This window comes from Cyprinodon variegatus, unplaced genomic scaffold (genome assembly GCF_000732505.1).
Source record: "Cyprinodon variegatus isolate N-32 unplaced genomic scaffold, C_variegatus-1.0 Scaffold23, whole genome shotgun sequence".
Classification (NCBI taxonomy): domain Eukaryota; kingdom Metazoa; phylum Chordata; class Actinopteri; order Cyprinodontiformes; family Cyprinodontidae; genus Cyprinodon; species Cyprinodon variegatus.
In genome coordinates, this window is record NW_015150476.1 from 1,799,736 (window position 1) to 1,819,385 (window position 19,650).

The 19,650-nt window shown below is 35.5% G+C and overlaps 1 protein-coding gene across 2 annotated transcripts in view; it reads right to left on the bottom strand.

Moving 5' to 3' along the window:
- Positions 1-19,650, bottom strand: part of rgs3 (regulator of G-protein signaling 3) — a 168,714-nt gene that overhangs the window by 126,641 nt on the left and 22,423 nt on the right. Inside the window, exon 1 of one of the 2 annotated variants that reach the window (XM_015392460.1) lies at positions 17,663-17,853. The exons of the other annotated variant lie outside the window; for it this stretch is intronic. The gene's annotated coding sequence lies outside the window, so the exon portion shown is untranslated. Of the gene's footprint in view, positions 1-17,662; positions 17,854-19,650 lie in introns of those variants that run through there. 2 annotated transcript variants of the gene reach the window in all.

The window sequence follows — 19,650 nt, forward strand, 5'->3', positions numbered from 1 at the left end:
AGATGAATATCTGTAGTTGGCCATTTGTTTTAAAGCCAAGGCACAAGCAACACGACCTCACACTGAGATTAGGGAACTATTAGATCCTTAAAAGTGCTATTTATCCAGCTAAAATAAAGTGTTACATCATTATGAGTTGATAATGTTAGAGGACATGTCAAGGTTTGATGGAGGTCTTCCGAAGACAGAAATACAGAAAGGAGGAGGCAGAGATGAGTTTGCAGATTTAATGGAAAGTTCCAGAGGCAAAAATTAATCACAATACAGAAAAGCAAAAACCAGGAGATGCCAGGGAGATAGTGAGATGAGCCGAGTGTGTCGAGTGGTGGAGGGGGCGTTTCCGCGAAGCACATATAGAGGCTTGCTTCATTTAGGTCTCGCCTAAACCACATCACCGCTTCGGGAAGTGGTTCAGCACGCCCTGAACCTCGGCAGACATTTAAACAGCCTAACATCTCTGTCAAGATGTGGGAGTTTTCAGGAGAGTTGCGGTCAGATACTGTACATAGTTTGTTTATATTCTAAGAATAAATTGGTTAAAAAAAAAAAAAAAAAAATCTAGTTGGTTAAAATGACTTTGGTTAGACTAAACAATATAATGATCAAAATCTGAGCAAACCACTACAGTTGGAACATTAGTGTTAAGTAGTATTGCTTTCTGATCCAAAGTCACCATTGCCAATGGTGTCAGCTGTATTACATTGACATCTGAGACCCACAACCTTAGGTTTGGACTTCTGAAAGTTGCGATAATACTTAACAAGTATTTTGGCTGATGTGACAAACTTGTTTTGTTTTGCCCTTGTATAAATATGGATAGGGGAAAAACACTGCCAAATTAGATTAGTTGATTTATACAAAAGTTTGGTTAAACACAAAACTCCAACCCATTAAAACCAAAAACTGTGGAAGAACCATTATTTTTGGATAAAATTACTAATGCCTTTCATTTTTCTCATCATTGCCCGATTTGCACAAACATTTTCACTGCCTGCTTATTTCAATAAAATGGCAGATAAACAGAACAGATTGTTCTCTTTTTACACACAAAATAAATTACAAAAGATTGCATTATACACACCAATCATTAACAGTTTCAAAGGAACTTAAATGGGGGGAAAGAAAACAAGAAAAAAAAGTTTACAAAACAATCACTGATTATATTACTAACTCTACCAGAAGGTGGTGACATGTTCACATGAAGCTTCATGAACTGTTGGGATCGTTGAAGCAAATTTGAACAAACGGTTGCATCACTACAGGGAGAAACACACACAGGGAGCCAAGTAACAACAAAGCAACAAACAAAAAAACAGCCATGGACTGCAGAGGTGGTGTATATATGGGGAGCAGAACAAAGAATGGACTAATGAGCTGATATGGAGCAGGTGTGGCTAGAATTAAATAGAAGGGAGCCAAATTGAAAGGAAACTGGCACAAGGGGGCAGCAGAGAGGAGCACAAAAACACAGCACTGCCAGAAAACAACTACAAAGACAAAAACGTACAAAGAAACTAAAAACAAGCCTAAACAGAGGGAAGAAACCTGAAATGGGTTTTTGTTATTTGAAATTTTAAGCCTCTTTTTAAGTGGAACATATATTTTCTTTCAGGGTATTCCAGTGGGTGAAGTTGGTGAAAAGCACTTTATATAAGAAAAATTTGAGTTTTAGAGGAACCCTGAATTTAACTCCATTATAAATACTTTTACAGGTAAAAAAAAAAAAAAACTAAACAAGCTATCAATTTAAATCACAAATTAATAACTAGAACACAATACTTATTTGAAATTTATGATAACATAAAAAAAAATTTGAATATTTATTTATCTTCAAATATATCTTGCTACTTTAGAAATAGAAAAAATCACAACAAACCTAAGACAATCAGCTTGTCTATCCGGGTCCAAAAAAAAATAAACACTTACTAATATCATCTAAACCACAATGTTGAAATATGTTTTTGAAATGTTTTTTTTTTTTTTGCTTTATTTACATATAACCACTAAGCTATAAAATATATAACAGGAACAGAAAGTTTGAATGTATAGTACTTCAATAATTGATTAGACTGCAACATATATTTCAGTCCAAGCAATTCATCACTATGTGGAAACTGTTTACAGTAATAATTCAATAACAATACATTCTTTATTGTCCAAACTTTTTTACAGGAATGTTCACCCCAAAGAAAGAAATTTGCAAATCCTGGGATACACTGGCATAAATTATTAAAATGTTTCCTCTGAGTTTACCAAGTGTTGCAGGGTATAATCAATTGCTAGAATAATGTGTTTTAACGATACTGCATAGTAATCTCAATAAGAGCATCTGTTTGTTTCTTTTTGAACAAATGTGGTCAAGGTTGTAGCATCTTCTGCACAGAGTTTTTAGTGGCTTTGCAGAAGTTAAAAAGTAGAGGTATTGGTCAAAAATGTTGCTAAAAATGTTTTTCTTATCTCCTATATTAAGGTACACACAAAGAGCAAGAAAAGGGATTCCTTTGCGTAAGTAAAAACGCATAAGCAAAAATCCCAAAAATACCACTGCAGTGTACATACACACAGGTACTGCAAGGGAAAATACTGGGAAGTTCAATTGTTAACTTATTACCATGCGTAAATGACTAAACTTAAAATGTCTAAAAACAATCTTTAGTCAATTTAGTAAATTTCATACATGGGATCCATATCTTGCAGCATAAAACAGTAAAGCACCCCAAATGTCAAACAGAATAGTGTTTCAAAGCACTCCAATATAATACAGGTATTCTTATTTCTTTTCTCAATAACTTCACAGACGCTTTGCATTTTCAAATAGGACTTATTTGATGTCCCTCTGTGCGTGTATTATCCTCGAAAGACTGGCTTATCTGGGAAAGTTTTATTTAATATTAGTCTCTATTGGGCCTCTCTTTCAATAGTGATGTCCTCTTTGAACTTCATACTTTACAAAGATCTCCTGCGGAGTCTGTTCCCTTCTGCCAACTCAACACTTAAACCTTTTATTGTTCACTCATTTTATGAAGTGAACCATATCTAAATCAATCTCTCTCTATCTTTGTCACCTTTTTTCAATTTTTAAGGAAATTTGAAAACTTTTTTTTTTTGTTTCTTTTTTTGTTTTTCCACTCCAAATTATTTGTTAGACTTTTGGACAACATTAATTTTATTTTGAGGCATTTTTGAAGATTCACAACACTGTGTTAACACAATACTGCAAGTTTGTAGCATTTCTTAAATTAAGAAAATGTTTTAGATAACAAGTATGCAGAATTTTTTTCAGAAGTTTGCTGGACCAGCCTAGACTGTGTTACAGTTAAATGCAGGTTATCTTTTAATCTAAAGGATTTGGAGGGTACATCGGGCTTCAGGAACTCAGTGGTTTCCTTTTAGTGCCTATTACTGTAGGTTTACAACAACAATCCCAAATTACACCAAGTAAATTCCCCAAAAAGAAAAGTATAAGTTTATCTGCTTAACTTCTATAGGTACTGGGAATTCTACTCACATGTATAGCACATAAAGCATTTAGTTTCCTGCTTTTGCTGTGGATCATATCAGCTGATTGCTCAATCAATTATGATAAAATATTCCTGTTGAGTGAAAAAAGCATGACCCACCCATACAAATTATAAATTAGTTATTTGTATTAAAACAACATACAGAATAATTACATCTGGCCTAATATTTGCTAGCTTGGTCATTAAGTTTCATACCAATAGGAGAATGGCCAAGAACATCTGCTAGTGTGCTTGTTTGATAATTAGTTTCAAAGAATACTCCCGTTGATTGGTGTGAATTATGGCTTGGTGTTATTGTGATGTGAGTCTGCTGGACATAGGTCCTATAAGCTACCATCAATTAGTATCCATGGAATTTGAATATATCTGACATTTTGTTGCATTGCTAAGCCATCTTCTTAGCAGCCTTGGTGATCTTACTGACAGCCTGCTGAGAGGCGACCGCTGATTCTGCAAAGAGAAGACTATCCCATGTGTGTGTTTGTAGAGAAGGAGCGGATCTGGTTATCAAAGCAGAACTTCTATATTAGTTTTCCCAGAACACTCCATTCCCGATCTAAAAAAGGGAAGGTATAAAATTGCCAATTGTATTTATTTAGAGCTATCTGTGGTCATACTTTTATAGTTGACCAGCGTATGTATGAAATTGTTATTGAAACATTTGTACATAGGCAAATGGTAAGAACAGTTTGTGTCAACTGCATTTAAAACTGACAAGTTTTAAATAGCTTGACTATTTAATAAAAATATCACACAGCAAAGTAGGCACTACTTTCTACTCAAAAGTCTTGCTCTTGTTTGCAAGAGAAAATAGACACACCCCATCAAGCTATGAAAGCTCCAAATTTTCAAACTCATTTAAAAGTTTTAGAAAGATTCCGACTTATTAAAACCTCTTATGTACTGTAGCAACACAACTGAAATTATATACTTATTTAACACAGGTAAACAGAGTTAGGCTAAAAAGGGAAACAATATAGCCACATTAACCAAATGTAATATAAAAAAATATTAATTAACCAGAAGTGTGGAGGTCGGAATACAATTGTTTAAACCCAGAGAAATTTGTATTAAAGGAGGAGACGTAAATCAAGACTGTCATGCAGCATGAAGAAGTAATTCAGGAGACTCTAGAGTTGCTTTACAGCTGTTTAAGGTGTGGGAAACCTGCACAGAAACTTCCCTTTGCCCATGTACATTCCTATTAACCTGCCGACAGCCTGGCAGAATCTCTGCTCTTGCAGTTCCATTCTTTTTTGTTTTGTTTTATTTGCATAGATTTGTGTATGTATTCTGAGACAATTTAGTGGTCTCCAAGTGATAGCAATGACTTGTTAGAGATGCTTTAGATGATTTAGTATTACAACATTTTCATCCGATCCAAAGTAAAAAGATAAATAGACATTTATGTAAATTCCTCAACTTTCATTTTTCTTTTCAGAGCTTCCCAATTAAACCATCTAAAGGGCCTAAGGGTGAGAGCTATTTCTGCAAACATGTCTTCGGTTAGAGTTTTGCCAATTAACGTTTGCAAGGAGAGGCTGTAGTCTCTATAAAGCTTTTTCAAAGGTTTTCATTTGGCAGCTGGATAAAGAGCTTCTTCCTATATTTGATTCTAAATGGAAAGCGTTAAATTAAAGGATGACTTTGGCATTTTCATTCTTAACTGACAGTGTTGCGAAGTGATGTTAGAACAGCTTTCGTTTTTTTATAACTAGTCTATAGGCAAATGGTCTTTAAACAGAATATACTATGTCTGTATGCTTAAGAAAAAACTTCATAGGAAGAAAGTAAAGTAGTTTTTAAATGGTCCAGAAAGGAAGTCTCTTCTACACTAGATCAAACTTGTTATCGAAGGTTTGGAGTTTCTTAGTGTGTTAACAAGTAAAATATTTAATCTAAACCATGCCTAAAAATGTCACTGTTTTTGGCTTCCTATGCACATAATGAGAGTCAGCCGCAGGTCCACTTTCTTGTAGCAAGAATATTTGTTATTTGTAAGTAAGAGGGATAAAAGAAAAAAAGGGCATGATGTCTTCAGGATATGGCCATTAAGTAATTATATATCATAAAAAATATTTGCTTCAAAAATGTTTTGTGGCCATCAAAAAGCTTCAGTGTGATTTTTTTTGGGGGGTCAAATTATTGTGTAAAAGCAATAAGCACAATTTGGCATATGTGAGAGATTTGGAGAGGTTTTGAGATGCTGGTGACACCAGAAGTTCACAGTCCCATACCTCAAGAACTGTTACACTGAGAGGTCTGAAATTCTTTTGAAGTTGTGGCTGACATGATGTAGAAAAAATTAAATACAATGACACATCTATGCTTTTAAGTATGTCTTTTTTACTTCTATTCAAAAAAGACGTACTATTTTAGAAAAAAAATAATACAACTATAAGTCATGTTTTAACTGACACGGTTTATGCTGTGTTTACGTCACACTATTTTCTAGAAGGTTTTAGCTTTCAAATGATGTATAACACATTTAATACGGCCTTACAGTTCCTTAGCCATTTGCTTTTCCATTTGGGTATGCAAAAACGTAAATATTACTTAAATAGAGTAACATTTATTAGTATTTGTTTAAGGATAAGGATAAAGTACATAGATATTCCCCATTTCCACTCAGTTAATTTTTGGCTCTTTTGACTTTTCGTGCATGCTGTAGCCTAGTTCCATTTTATCATTGCATCACACTTACAGGATGTGCTTCAGTGGGGCAGTGGTTAGCATGCACGACCCATGTACGGAGGCCTTAGCCCTCGATGTGGCCGACTGGTTTGAATCCGACCTGTCGTCCTTTACCGCAGGTCTGTCCCTCTCTCATGCCCCCTTTCCTGTCAGCCTAATGTCCATAAAAATGAGCCACTAGTGCCGTAAACACTAAAAAAACAACAACACGTACAGCCTGCAGAAGAAGAGGCAGCCTTCTTCGTCATTGGCGGTATATGGCAACAGCAATGAATCTGTTAAATGGTGGCAGTCAGTGATATACACTGTTTAATTTGATGTGTAATAGTATATACTTAAATGCTTTGCAGGGTAACTGCCTTATTGTTTAGCCTTCTGGTACTAATTTAAATTATTCAAACTTTTTTTTTCATTGCCCTTAAAAATTGTTAGTTGATTTTCAAAGAAACAACATTTTCAGAATAAGGTTTTTTCATTATGTTTAAAATACAAGCCAAGAAATTCCAAATAATTATGTTGTGTGCCGATTGGTTAATTTCAAGAGTCAGTTGTTTTCATACCTATTATTGTTGAATTTTGTTCCATGTTTATGAATATTACCTCGAAACTTCTTCTTCTTCTAACATTCTAGAGTGTAAAATAAGTAGTAAAAGCGGGTATGAGTATCGGGTCAATATCGGTATCGTCTTCGTGGCAGAGATGCCTTCAGGGGGCAATAGTTTTCATAAACCTTTGAAAAGGGGCTTTCAAAACATCAGCAAATTATTGGAAGCTTGTAGCCACTTCTTTTGGTGGCCACAAAGCTTCATGAGAGATATGAGTTGTCTTGAAGGCAATCTTTAAAAAAAATTGTAAATGTATGAACATTTCTGAATAACAAGAAAAAAAATTATTAAACAAAATACTGAAAAAAGTTTAGCAGTTTCTATCTTAGTCAGTTAAAAACATGCTGCTGTCATTTAGCACATCTGTTTTAATATTTATATTATTAAAACACTTTACAGTATTTTATTGTTTATTTTGTAACTCGTCACTATTATGTTATTCTTAAACATTTTTCTAAGGTCCATATTTGTGTGACAGTTTTTTTTCAATTGTCTTTTTGCTGCTGTAAACACCAGAATTTCCCCATTGTGGGATGAAAAAGGGATTATTTATTCTATTCTATTCTATTCTATTCTAAGATGTATGAATTGTACATGTTTTGAAAAGCTAAATCAACTGATATCAAGATTTTATCTATTACAAGTGGTATTCTATATATTATATATTTTTTGTATTCTTCAATATATGACTCGTCGATGGTATTATTTTTCTAGAAAGTTAGATGAAGGTAAAGAACTGTAAATGTTTGTTTTTTCTTTATTCAGACATTCACAAGACAAAGTACATATTATTATTAGTTATGAGGAACAAAGCTAACGTAAAAACAGTAGATTTTTGGATCTTCTCATACCTATATTTTAGCTCTTTCTTTATAAAACCATGAATTATTGTTGATTGCTCTTTAAGTGCTTCTACTAGTTGATTAGGGCTTTGGAAAAAAGGGATAAATGGTGAATAATTTGCCTCTGCAGATTAGTCAATAAAACTAAAGCTCTAATCTACTGTAGGATTGGTGTACAGAAACGTACAAACTAGATGGCACACGCAAAGCAGATCTAATGTTCAGGCATAGTCAGAATTGTATCTGTGACATGAACAAAATGGCAGGTTCAGTCATTTTAGCATGTTTACCTTCATGCATATGTTAAGTATACGCTGATTATCAGCACATGCAAAATGCTGGAAGAAAGATATGCTTGTGTAATTAGTTACCAACTAACTTGCAATTTATCAACCCTAAGTCAGATTTCAGGAAAAATATGTATGTCTGTATTTAGCAAGCTTACAAACTTACAAAAATATTTGCAGTCACTCTTGTGAGAAGGAGGCATAGATGCAATAACAGACAAGAAATAGAGAAAATGTTGAGTCTTCCTTTTTGGACACTCTTATTTGGTCAGAAATCGCTAAAGAGATACATACCTTCTATTTAGCAATCCAATTTTCTTGTGTGTGAAAACATTGTTAGCTCACCATCTCAGTAAGTTGGTTCCTCCAGTTAGTTTTTTGGTGTGCTGTCCAGTTACGGCAGATTTATTTTAGAGGTACAGTAGGGGTCCCAAGGCTTGCCGCTGTCAATGTGCAGTTTTAATGAAAATCTTCAGATCAATTGGAAAAGTATCTGGCAAAAGGTCTTTTAAAAACTAAACCAATATTTAACTTATTAAACCTCATCCCTGTTGAATATGAAGTTTATCTTTTTCCACTGAGTAGTGGATTTTACTCTGTGTTCATCAGTGGTAAATTGCATAAATAGATAATAATACATTTTATTATTAAACAAATTGCTTAACTTTTGGCCACTATTCAAACTGCTGTCATGCGGAAAACTCTGGTCTACATTAGGGCTGGGCGATATAGAAAAAAGCTTATCGATAAAAAAAAAATGCATATTGATCGATATCGATAATTATTGAAAAGATTTGAAACCATATTTTATGTGCAGCTCTGCCTGGACTTTTTATAATATTGCTAAATGATTTAATTTTAATAAAAAACACAAACACAGACTTCGAATTAAATCTTTATTTAACCAACTTTTTTAACCATAACAGAATTGTTATAAAGAAAAATAACTTAAGAGACCTGAGTTATGTTATTAAATACTGACAAAGAATAAACTAAAGTGACCAGAATAAAGATAACAAATAAATAAATGCCCCCCACCGCCGCCGCCCCCGTTTCCTGCTTTAACCTGAGTTATTACTTTGAAGTTTCTGGCCCCTCAGCATTTTTCTCTCAACTGTTAGAACTATGTGGGAAACTGCCCAGAACTGAGAATATATATATATTTTCCGAAGATTCCTCGGAGGAGAGCCGCGCCGGGGCCTACACAGCTCGTACTCCTGCGGGTGTGAGCGGCTGAGATGATAAAAAAAAGTTGGTTTCGTTATCAGACTGGTTTTCACTGGTTCCCGACACATTTTCCAGATGACTGTGGTTTGTTTTTGGTCCGGCTTGCCAGGAGCGAAATACTGCCAGACTGCCGAACTACAAAAACCCTTCTTTGAAACAATTTCCTCCGCCTCTCCTTGCTGCACAGCTTCATGTGCTCTGTGTTGTGGTTTGAGAGGGCGGCGCTTGGTGGCGGCATTCCTGGGTCCGCGATTGTGATTGGTTGGGAGGAAGCAGTGACTAGCATAAACCTACATGCTAGGCTACAATGAGAAGGAACGAAAACTGCGTTTCTTTTTTATCGAACTTTTATCGACCCTCTTTTTTTCCTATTGCGCCACACATCTATCGATCGATATATATCGTTATTGAATTATCGCCCAGCCCTAGTCTACATCAACTACTTTAACCTGATGTTCTTGTTATTTAGCTTTTGCATTAGGAAATATGATCACAGCTGTTATGGTTCTACCCTTGTGGACTTCTGTTTGAGTTTCTTTTTAAGTTTTCAGTTCAACTTTAATTTATGTTATTCTGTGTTTTCTTGTACCTTGGTCTCTTTTCCATTTTGTTTTATATTTATGCAGTTTTGTATTTTTGAGTTACTCTCTGTTGCCCCCTGGTGTCAGTCTCCTTCCCCCTAGCTCCCTTCTAGTTACTACTATCCACACCTGCTCCATATCAGCTAATTACCGGTACCCCAGTCTTTGTTCTGTCTCCCATATATACTCACCCTGTGCAGTTCTTCAGTGCTGGTTTGTTGTTTTTGTCACTCTGCCCCTCATGTATGTTTTTCCCGGTTTTTGATTCTGTATTTTGCTGCTGGATTGGTTTTTCTGTTGCCTCCTTCATTAAATCAGCAAAACTCATATCTGTTTGCATTTGGGTCCTGAACCAACCTCCACCCTACCGTGGCATTTAGCTAAGAGGGAAAAAAAGTGTTAAACTGTTGTTTTACTCTGGACAACTTGTAATGGCAAATCAACCTATTCCCTTTTGTTTTTTATAGAATTAACACTGCAACATCATCTTTTAAGTTAAAAAAAAAAAAACAGTCTGAAATTATTAAAAAACTATTTCATAGGTCTGCACACTCTAAAAGATGTAAAGTTTTGGAGTGACGTTGCTTTCAGAAACTGAAGAAATCACCATGACTGATGCAACAGCTGGAATGATCCAGATGCTAAACGCACTACAGCTATGTTTGTGCCTGCAAGTCATTCCATAGGCTTCCATATAGAAGAGAAGGAAATTCCTCTCTTTATCTGCCTGTATCTTCTTAACATAGCAATAAAAACCAAAGTGTTGCTGCCTTTTAAAAATGCAAACACCCTGCCAAAATCTTCATGCAGCATGGGTAAAATCCTCATTGAAATACCGCTGTCAATGGCACTTTAGCACCATTAAGCCCGCTGTATTTAGGATTTTAATAGATCGGGAATCGTCTGAATATGCATGTATGTATAGTGTAGCTATAGTGTTATTACGAAATGGTGATGCAAAAAGCTGTCTAAACATTTTACCTCTATCACAATGTATATTTTAATTCTAAAAAAAACACTTCAAGCAGGCCCTGTAGATTCTGTTTTTCTGTGTTTCATGTGCTCTCTTAGAAGACTAGAATGTGTCACACAGAAGCACAGAGCTTGGGGAGCACTACTGGGTCAAATGCTTCGCTTCACATTAACTAGATGTGAGCCTGGAGTCAGTGTTACCCTTCCGTTCAAGCATCAGATGCAAGACATGTCAGACCTTCGTGAACCCACCAACCCATTATCAAACGTCTTTGCACACCAAAACAGCCACATTAATATCTAGTCAGGCTTAACCAGTACAAATGAGGATAAAAAGAGTAGCCCCTCCCCCCATGGCAATGCAGAATCCCCTTGATTTAAGTTAATCACATGGTGTTCAATATAATCTTCTGATTTAAAGGCCCAGCGTGCCATCTGGAAAAGCTTGGCAGTGTTTATCGATGGTGGTGCAGTATGAATAAGCTAGAAAAATGTAAAACAAATGTGTGTTATATTGGAGATGACACAGTTTTTTAAGCACTACCCCCAGCGGGTGTTCTGCTATTCTTGGCTTTACACACATAAAGACCACCTTCCCTAGCCTGTCAAAGGAAAGTGTATTAGCTATGGTCAAAAACAAACATAGATATATGACAATGCTCGCCACTTGTCTTAATTGGCCCAATGTAGGCAAACCAGAAAAAGCAGGGCTACTTAAATATAAACTTTATTACTATAAATGTTACACAAACAAACACATTGCTTAATTTAAACATTTGGTTTCTTTATTCATTTTAAAATATTGCATTTAAAGCATTTTTTTCCAGTGAAAGAGATGTGTCCATGCATTATTAAGCTTACCCAGAATTGCCCATTTTTGACTGTACCAGTCTTAGAAAATACCCTCCATATCCCCCAGATAAAAAAAAGAACAGCAACAATTTTTGTGGCTTTTGTAATGACTCAGTTGAATTCAAGAGGTTAAAATGTTTAAATACTAAGCTGTGTGATGCAACTGCTAAATGTAAAACAGTAAGGAATAATTAATAATTTTAGATAGAAAGGACTAAATAAAATGTGATATAAGGAACTACAGATATCTTTTTAGATGAAATATGGTATGAAGTCACACGCCATGTCTCTGTGTTGTTTCCTAGTCTTATGTTTACAAGCCGGGCCATCTGCATGTGCACATTTGTCCATATTAGTGGCTACCACTCATGGCTTAGCCCGTGAATTAAATATGCTGATATGCAGTCAGTATTTCTATAACTATTGTTGAAAGAGAATTGTTTTTTTTTTATGCATGTATGTGTTTGAGTCTAATGGTGACAGGTGGACCACTGGGTATAACCCTGCAAAAAAAGGTTTGATAAAACTCGATATTACCTTTTTTCGCAGCTACTACTAATGGGGCAGCATTTAAGATCTACGCAGTACATTTGCATAACGAGGTTTAAATTATTGACAGAAATGTTTAAAAATGGGGACTAATTATTGTGCCATGCTTATCAGAGGAAAATCTGTTAAGCTGCCACTCATACTCAGTCTTTCTATTTAAGTTTCTCGAGTCCTGTTTAGCAAAGTTAACATGGCAGCCTTTTTTATGATGGCCCTACAGTGTAATTAGCTGTCAACATTCAGTAGATAGGGTTTGTTAGAGCAACAGAAAGCCTGAATCATGCATAAGGACATTCAAAGCAATAAGAAAAATAGGACAAATAATATTTTGACTGTCAAACTACTAAATGTTTTCTTAGCTCTGGAGACAGTATCGCTTAAGAAATGTTCAATAATAAACTTTAGTTAGTCTGTTAAAATTCTTCCTTGAATATAATAGGCTGCATTTAGCAAAAAACTAACTTCTTCCTTTGTTTTATATCGTCAGATAATTTTATGTTTTTAAAAGAATTCCAACAGGGTTTAACTTACCAGTATAACTTTAATTTACCTTCACTTCTTCCATACATTCATTCCATATAAATCATGTTACGTAGCATGTAATACCATGTTCTGCTCCTTTTCTAAGGAATAGGATTTTTTTCTATATATGTTTCGAAACAATAGTGCTATAAAGCTAGTGGCTTAATGAAGTTTAAATGTTCTGAAAAGGTTTGCTGGGAAAATCTAGATACTGCCATTCCCATAGATTTTAATTTCCCACAGATTTAACATTTGTAAAGAGTAATCGCTCTTCTCGCATGGCAACAACTCCCCCATACTAAGGCAAGCCGGATCTCCGTGGAGTCCATGAAAACTACCTAGGAAAGACATGACAGAGTCTGGGTTTTAAATGCAGCTTCATCAGAATGTGGTGGCATCTGTAAAACTAATGTAATTTAAAATAACAATAAAGGAGGAAATCGATCAGAAAGAACTTAGGAACTCTCAGTGGAATTAGCATTAGAAAAAAGGAACCAACTCGAACTTATACCAGTGGAAAATAATAAAATTTCTGATCACTGTAGCACGCTAACATTACAAAAACTTTTTCCTACTCATTCAGGATGATGCAACATGATGGCTGGTTTGTTGCCAAACATAGTTCTGTCTCCAGAGATTTGACCTGACGTTGACAATGCTCTCCCCTGGCACACAAATTTGAGTGAGGGATTAACCACGACGAACAGCAAACCAGTGAGTGGTTGGGGTAAAACAACATTTTTTGTCTTACTTAATTCATTTTTATGTGGATAATTAATGAACAAAGCAAAACAACATGGCCTTAAAAGAAGGGCTCATTAACATGAACACAGGTTGGACTTTACAAATATAGCGTCCTGAACATGTGGTGTATGGCAGCTTCTGTTTTGAAGTGTAAGGAGGACCATTGAATTTTTCACACTAGCTGAATAAAAACAGGTTCATCTACAGTTCAAGGCATTCCAAACTGAGCTGGTTCTACCTCATTCATATTGCAAGTGATTGTTTTAATGGGCTGTCAAATTCAGGGCCATGCTCTGTTCTAGATTTGTTTTGCTAATGATGGCAAACAATGATGAACCTGTGTGCGTATCTGGTTGGCAGGGTGGACAACTAATTCAGTTTTGCAAATGTTGCTTCAAAGTAATATAAAACTTGAGATAATTACCAGAGTATATGATAGAAGCAGAGCAAATTTGGCCATGATACCTCTGCTTGGAAACTCTGGGAAATCAAAGTTTACAATCATATCTGGTTATAAATCTTACGTTTATGGTAAAAACCAGCCTCCAAAACCTGTTTCCAGTGACATCTTTACCTTTTTTCTTTTGTTTTTGATTTGTTAAAAACAATATATAGATACTTAAAGTTAAGACTGGCAGCCTTTAAAACAACCTAATGTCTTCTGTATCCAAAACAACTGTATCACTGATAAATGGTAAATTATAAGACTGGTTTATAGGAACAATGGTGTTTCAAAGTAAAAAGAAAAGTGAAACTAGCACTTGATTGCAAATACATAACTAGTACCTGTTAGAAGACTTCTCCAACAAGAAGGGATAAAATAATGACCAAAATTTGATGCTGAAACTAAGCAAACTTAACTCTAAGCATATTTTTTAAAGATATATATTGGTTTATATTGCTGAATAATCAAGATGCAAAATACCACACAAACACTGGGTTTATATCAGTAGTTATATAATTGATATTGGCTCCAATATGGACTTAATAGCTCGATCAGATATCTATGATTTGATATCAGATATCGAAGATCCAATCAGTTCACTTTACACTGAGCTGTTATTTCTTTCTGTTTGCTGCTTAGTTATTGATACATAATATACAGTACATTTATATCTGTGCTATTAGTTACCTTTTTATAACAATTTTATGTCAAAGCTAAAGCATTCACTAACGGGGCAAAAAATATGGTTCCTCCATTCGACAGTTGAATCGTATAGATATTGTATATCAGTCAGTGGCATGTTGGCTGATCTTCGGTATCAGATTTGATTAGAAAAAACTGGATTGGCACATCTTTAACTTTACAAGCCCCAAGAAGTTTTCTTTTTTAATCCATATAAAATTATAATCACAAATATTTAGAGAAAAGAGGAAATAAGTACTATCAGATCTACAACGAGACATACTTTATAATAAATGTGTTACATTTATGCATTCACAGTAAGGGCCTGTTTACCATGGAAACAAAAAATTTGAATTTCTTTTTTGCTTTGGTTAAAATTTTTATACTCTGTTAAAGACGTATCTCTTCTCTTTGGCTTTTAAAGTTAAAAGAGCAAAAATAAATGGAATGGTTTAATAAATTCTTTTTTCTGAGCAGCAGTCTATGGTAGCAGCAATTTTAATTTCCAGTGAATTAGCAGCAGAAATATTCCGGGAGGCTGTTTAATGTGATTAAAACAAACGTTTTCTTACACAACTGCTTACTCTGCTTATGACCACTGCTTTGTTAGCATTAAAGTTTTATCGACATTAAAGTGCACTAAAATAACAGAGTGTGTTGGCACAATGCCAGTAAAAGTTAAGGGAACTGCAACTGCTGTCGCTTCACCTGACATGAACTGTGACCCCTGGGGAAGCTTCAAAAGAAAAGTCTGCTGCTCCAGCTAGCTGGTGTAGAACTGTACCAGCCACTGAATTTATCAATATATAACTACAATGACCCAGAGAAGAGTTCACTTGATACGCGCTCATACATAAAAAGATATCTTGACCACAGGGAAGCTTTGAGGGTTACCAGATTCGTTTCCAACAAATGCAGCATAATGACAGACAGAGACATTTCAGGAATATTAAGAGTTTCTTCTGAAACTCTTTTTATTCTGTTGCTAACTTATCATGTCATCTCTGATATAATTATTGCAACTGGAAATAAATCCAGGGTGTGTGCACTTGAGCAACAGAAAAAAAGCAAAAGAAATATTTGGTAGCCAAATTTTAATTACAAGATCTGTGGCAGCAACCTGTGTCATGCTTATAGGGACCACAGCCTTTGGGAAAGCAATACACTCTGGTGCTTAAAATGGTTTACGGTAGCTTAGTTTTCACCTTTCTTGGTTTTCACAGCCCTCTAATACCCCGACGCAAAAAAAGAAACATTCACTAAATCATGTAATGCAATAAAATACTCTACTACACTACACTACAGAGTGCAGATGGGGTTAGGGTGTCTTTTTTTATTTGTTGGTATTTGTGTTGGGTTTTGGTATTGGCAGTAGTGAGCCTGACCAATTTTTAGTGCGTTCCACAGCCAATGCTACTGTGTTACTCATCGACCATGCTACCGATAAGCATTTTTTCTTTCTTTTGAACCCACCAACATGCATGTGTATAAACAATAACTGCTTAAAAAACATCAGCAATGAATAAATTCTCATGAAGGCAGGGACTCAAACATTCATATATGTTCTCATATAAACACAAAACACTATAATATACAGGAACAGTAGAAATTATGATTTGTACCGAGGCTATTACTTCACAAATCTTAAAAACATCCACTCTCAATGAAAAATAGGAATCACCTAAATGTATAAACAGATGTCACATGTAAGAGCCACAGTGGTACAGGTAACTGACAGGCTGCTGGGCTGCTTTAACCAAAACATTCACCAGTATTCGGCTCCAACTGTGAATTCACATTGTTGCCTGATAAAATAGTTTATTTTGTTAGAGCATGAGGACAGACAGCGACAAACAGAGAAGAAAGGAAATGTCACAAAGGCATCACTCTAGATAAAAGAACGGTGCTATACATGTGGAAACAAAGAGACAAGTAAACAGAAATACACATCAGTGGAAGGAACAAGACATGGAATCACAAAAAAGTATTCTAAAAACATGAATATTCACTGTGACAGAAGAAATGCGACAGAAAGCAAGAGGAATGAACACTAAGAAGTTAGATGCTTATGATTGCCATTGAAAAAGACTGATTTTGGAGTTTTCCATGTTAGTACATGTCCTGCTGCACTAGTGCCTTGATGGCCTATATTCTGCCAGCTGGCAGCGAGCAGCAGCATGCATGAGTATGCATCCTCCACTGACACACATAGGCAGAGGCCAGATGAGACAGTAGTAGGGCAGTATTGTCAAAGGGAAAAAATGAAAAGACAAGACATTTATTAATACACTAAATCATTCCTCTTCCACTTTTAGCGGTATTGTGAAAAGTAACAATGCTGCAATTTCTCACAATCCCCTTTATCAGCACAAAATATTTGCACAGCTTTACAAATAATCAGATCTAACAGCTAAAAGGACAGCTTGCCTTTGTAGCCCACCCCCCCAAAAAGAAAATGAAAAGTCAGTTTCTCCACATGCAAGCTTTGCAATTATTTCCTCCTGGCTGAGTTGTGTCCTATCTGATACTCCTGTCCTAGTTCCATCCACAGAAGCATAAAACTCATTTTAAAGTTTCATGAGGCAGATTAGACTTGTTCAGCCAAGCAGTGTAAATTAGGATGAGTTTGCTAATGTCTTATGATATCCAAGTCATTAACAATCCAAACTGGAACTACATAAAAACAAAAAGACAGGAACGTATCATGGAAATAGGAGCCCTTGGGCTGTGAGGGGTCAAACAGGAGTACATGTCAGTGTCAAAGGGTCACACTGATGCTAAGCAATCAATAATCCACTCGATGGGTACGCTAACCCCTTCAGGGCTATACTGTATCATGATGATAATTCTGTCCAATTAAGCCTGCCGAGCCAAAATTAACTTAGGGCTGACACATAAGAAACAAACCCACAGCAGTACAAAAAATATATTTATCTGATACCAGCAAAAATAGACGCATGCAAGAAGACACAAACTAAATGAAAAAGCAAAAGGAGAACATATACATATAAAAAAAGCACCATCAATAATAAATATGCCGGTCCCAGTTGCAAATTTGCTGCCTTGCAGTTTATCATGTTACTTCCAAAACAATGTGAAGTGAGTACTGTCAAGCAGAGCAATACAAACATGCTACTCACCTAGTTCAGACTGCCCTTATGGCTGGCATAGAGAAGCATGACTCCATCACAAACACAAAAACCAGCCATCAACTACGATTGAAAAGAGAGAGCACTCAATGATATTGAGAAGAACTAAATAAGTGTCCGCTCCGATGTAACAGTGTGTAATGAGTGTGTGTGAGTTAGGTGAGTGTGTGTCTGTGTGTACTGGCAGATCTGCTCCAGCGGTGAATGGTATGAAACAGCTCTGTCTCAATCTCGCTCTCTGGTAACTGTGACGCGTTAGGGTTTCATCGAGACCCCTCCCTCCTCTCCCATATACTCCAATCTCTCTGTTCAACCCCCCCCATTTGCTGACCTAATCCCTCTCTCCTTCGCTCTCTTAATCCCATGCATCCCTGTCTGTCACCCTCCTGGTCTGAAGGCAGACAACTTAAGACCAGCAGCCAAATACCGCAAGTGAGAACAGTGACGGTTAATGATTTACTTTCATTTTTTCATGGATATCAAACAGTTTCTCATCTCTCTGTAGGTTTACTTTCTTGGATGAAATTATTGTCTGTACTGTTAGTTTAGATTTCGGCTTAATTTGCTTCATCAGGTTAAATATAAATGCACAGTGATCTCCAATAAAGAACTTTTTTTTTAATAAGCACATTTGCCCAAAATTATAGATTGAAATTTCATCTACAGCTGGTATAGAGATGTCTAATAAACCTTAACATACTAAAAATATATGAGGGGGAACAAACGGATTATGTTTAAACTAATGGAGAGATTACACTACTTTTCTTCACTGCTTTTTGTTATTACGAGAGAGAGAGAGAGACAGAGAGAGAGAGAGAGAGAGAGAGATGATACTGTTTTATCGCCAGTTTATCTCATGCTCAAAACAAGCCAAAATAATACATTTATTTTTGCATCTAGACCCAGTTTCCTTTAATGAAAATGAAATAATAAAAAAAAAAACTTTAAAAAAACAGTGTAAAATTTAGAAATATTTTGTTTATAAGATTACAACTAGGGCTGTATGCTGTTAGGAAAACATACAATATTAGATGTAATGTTGATGAATGCGCCAATAACAACTTCTGATAAATAAACAAAAGCTAAAACTGTGTTCATGTCTTTCTAATTAGAGCTCATAACAAACACAGACCCAAGATAATAAACAATCTATCCGGCTACTGCAGAAAAAATAAATAAAAATAATTCATTGTTTCCATCTCCAGAACAAGGTTTTATTAAAATAGCAGCATCTGGCTGACATCTTCTGTTTTTTTCAATTAAGGCACTCCAGCTGAAGCCTATTGATTAATACGACCTTACCATTTCTTTATCATTCGAAAAATAGTTTTCCAGCTAATGAAAAGGGATATCACATGTATTGCTTATATACAGAGCGTGAATTGAAAGTACCTAAATAATTAGCTAATGTTAGTTCAAGCAATTCTTTGCATAATGCATCAACACTTGTTATGTATGTGATAAAACAATACAATATTCAATGGTGCTATTTTGTGTTCTATGTGGAAGAACACAGAATATGGTGTTAGCACATTGATCTCACTGTGTTCTGGGAAATATGTTGAATAAAAGCAAAGTAACATTTCCCTGAGGTTCTATTAATTCTATATAGGCAAGTTATGGAAAGAAACATAACAACACTGTTTATGCCAGGCATACCCAAAGTCGGTCCTCAAGGGTCGCTGTCCTGCAGGGTTTAGAGGTTTCCCTGCTCCAGCACAGCTGATTTTCACTGCTAGTTGATTTACAGGGTGTTGCTGAACTGCAATCATCAGAATAAGCTGTGCTAAAGCCAGAGATGGGAAGTAACGAAGTACAAATACTTCGTTACTGTACTCAAGTAGATTTTTCTGATATTTTTACTTTACTTTACTACTTATTTTTATGGCGACTTTTTACTTCTACTCCTTACATTTTTACACAAATATCTGTACTTTCTACTCCTTACATTTTAAAACAATTGGCTCGTTACTTTAGTA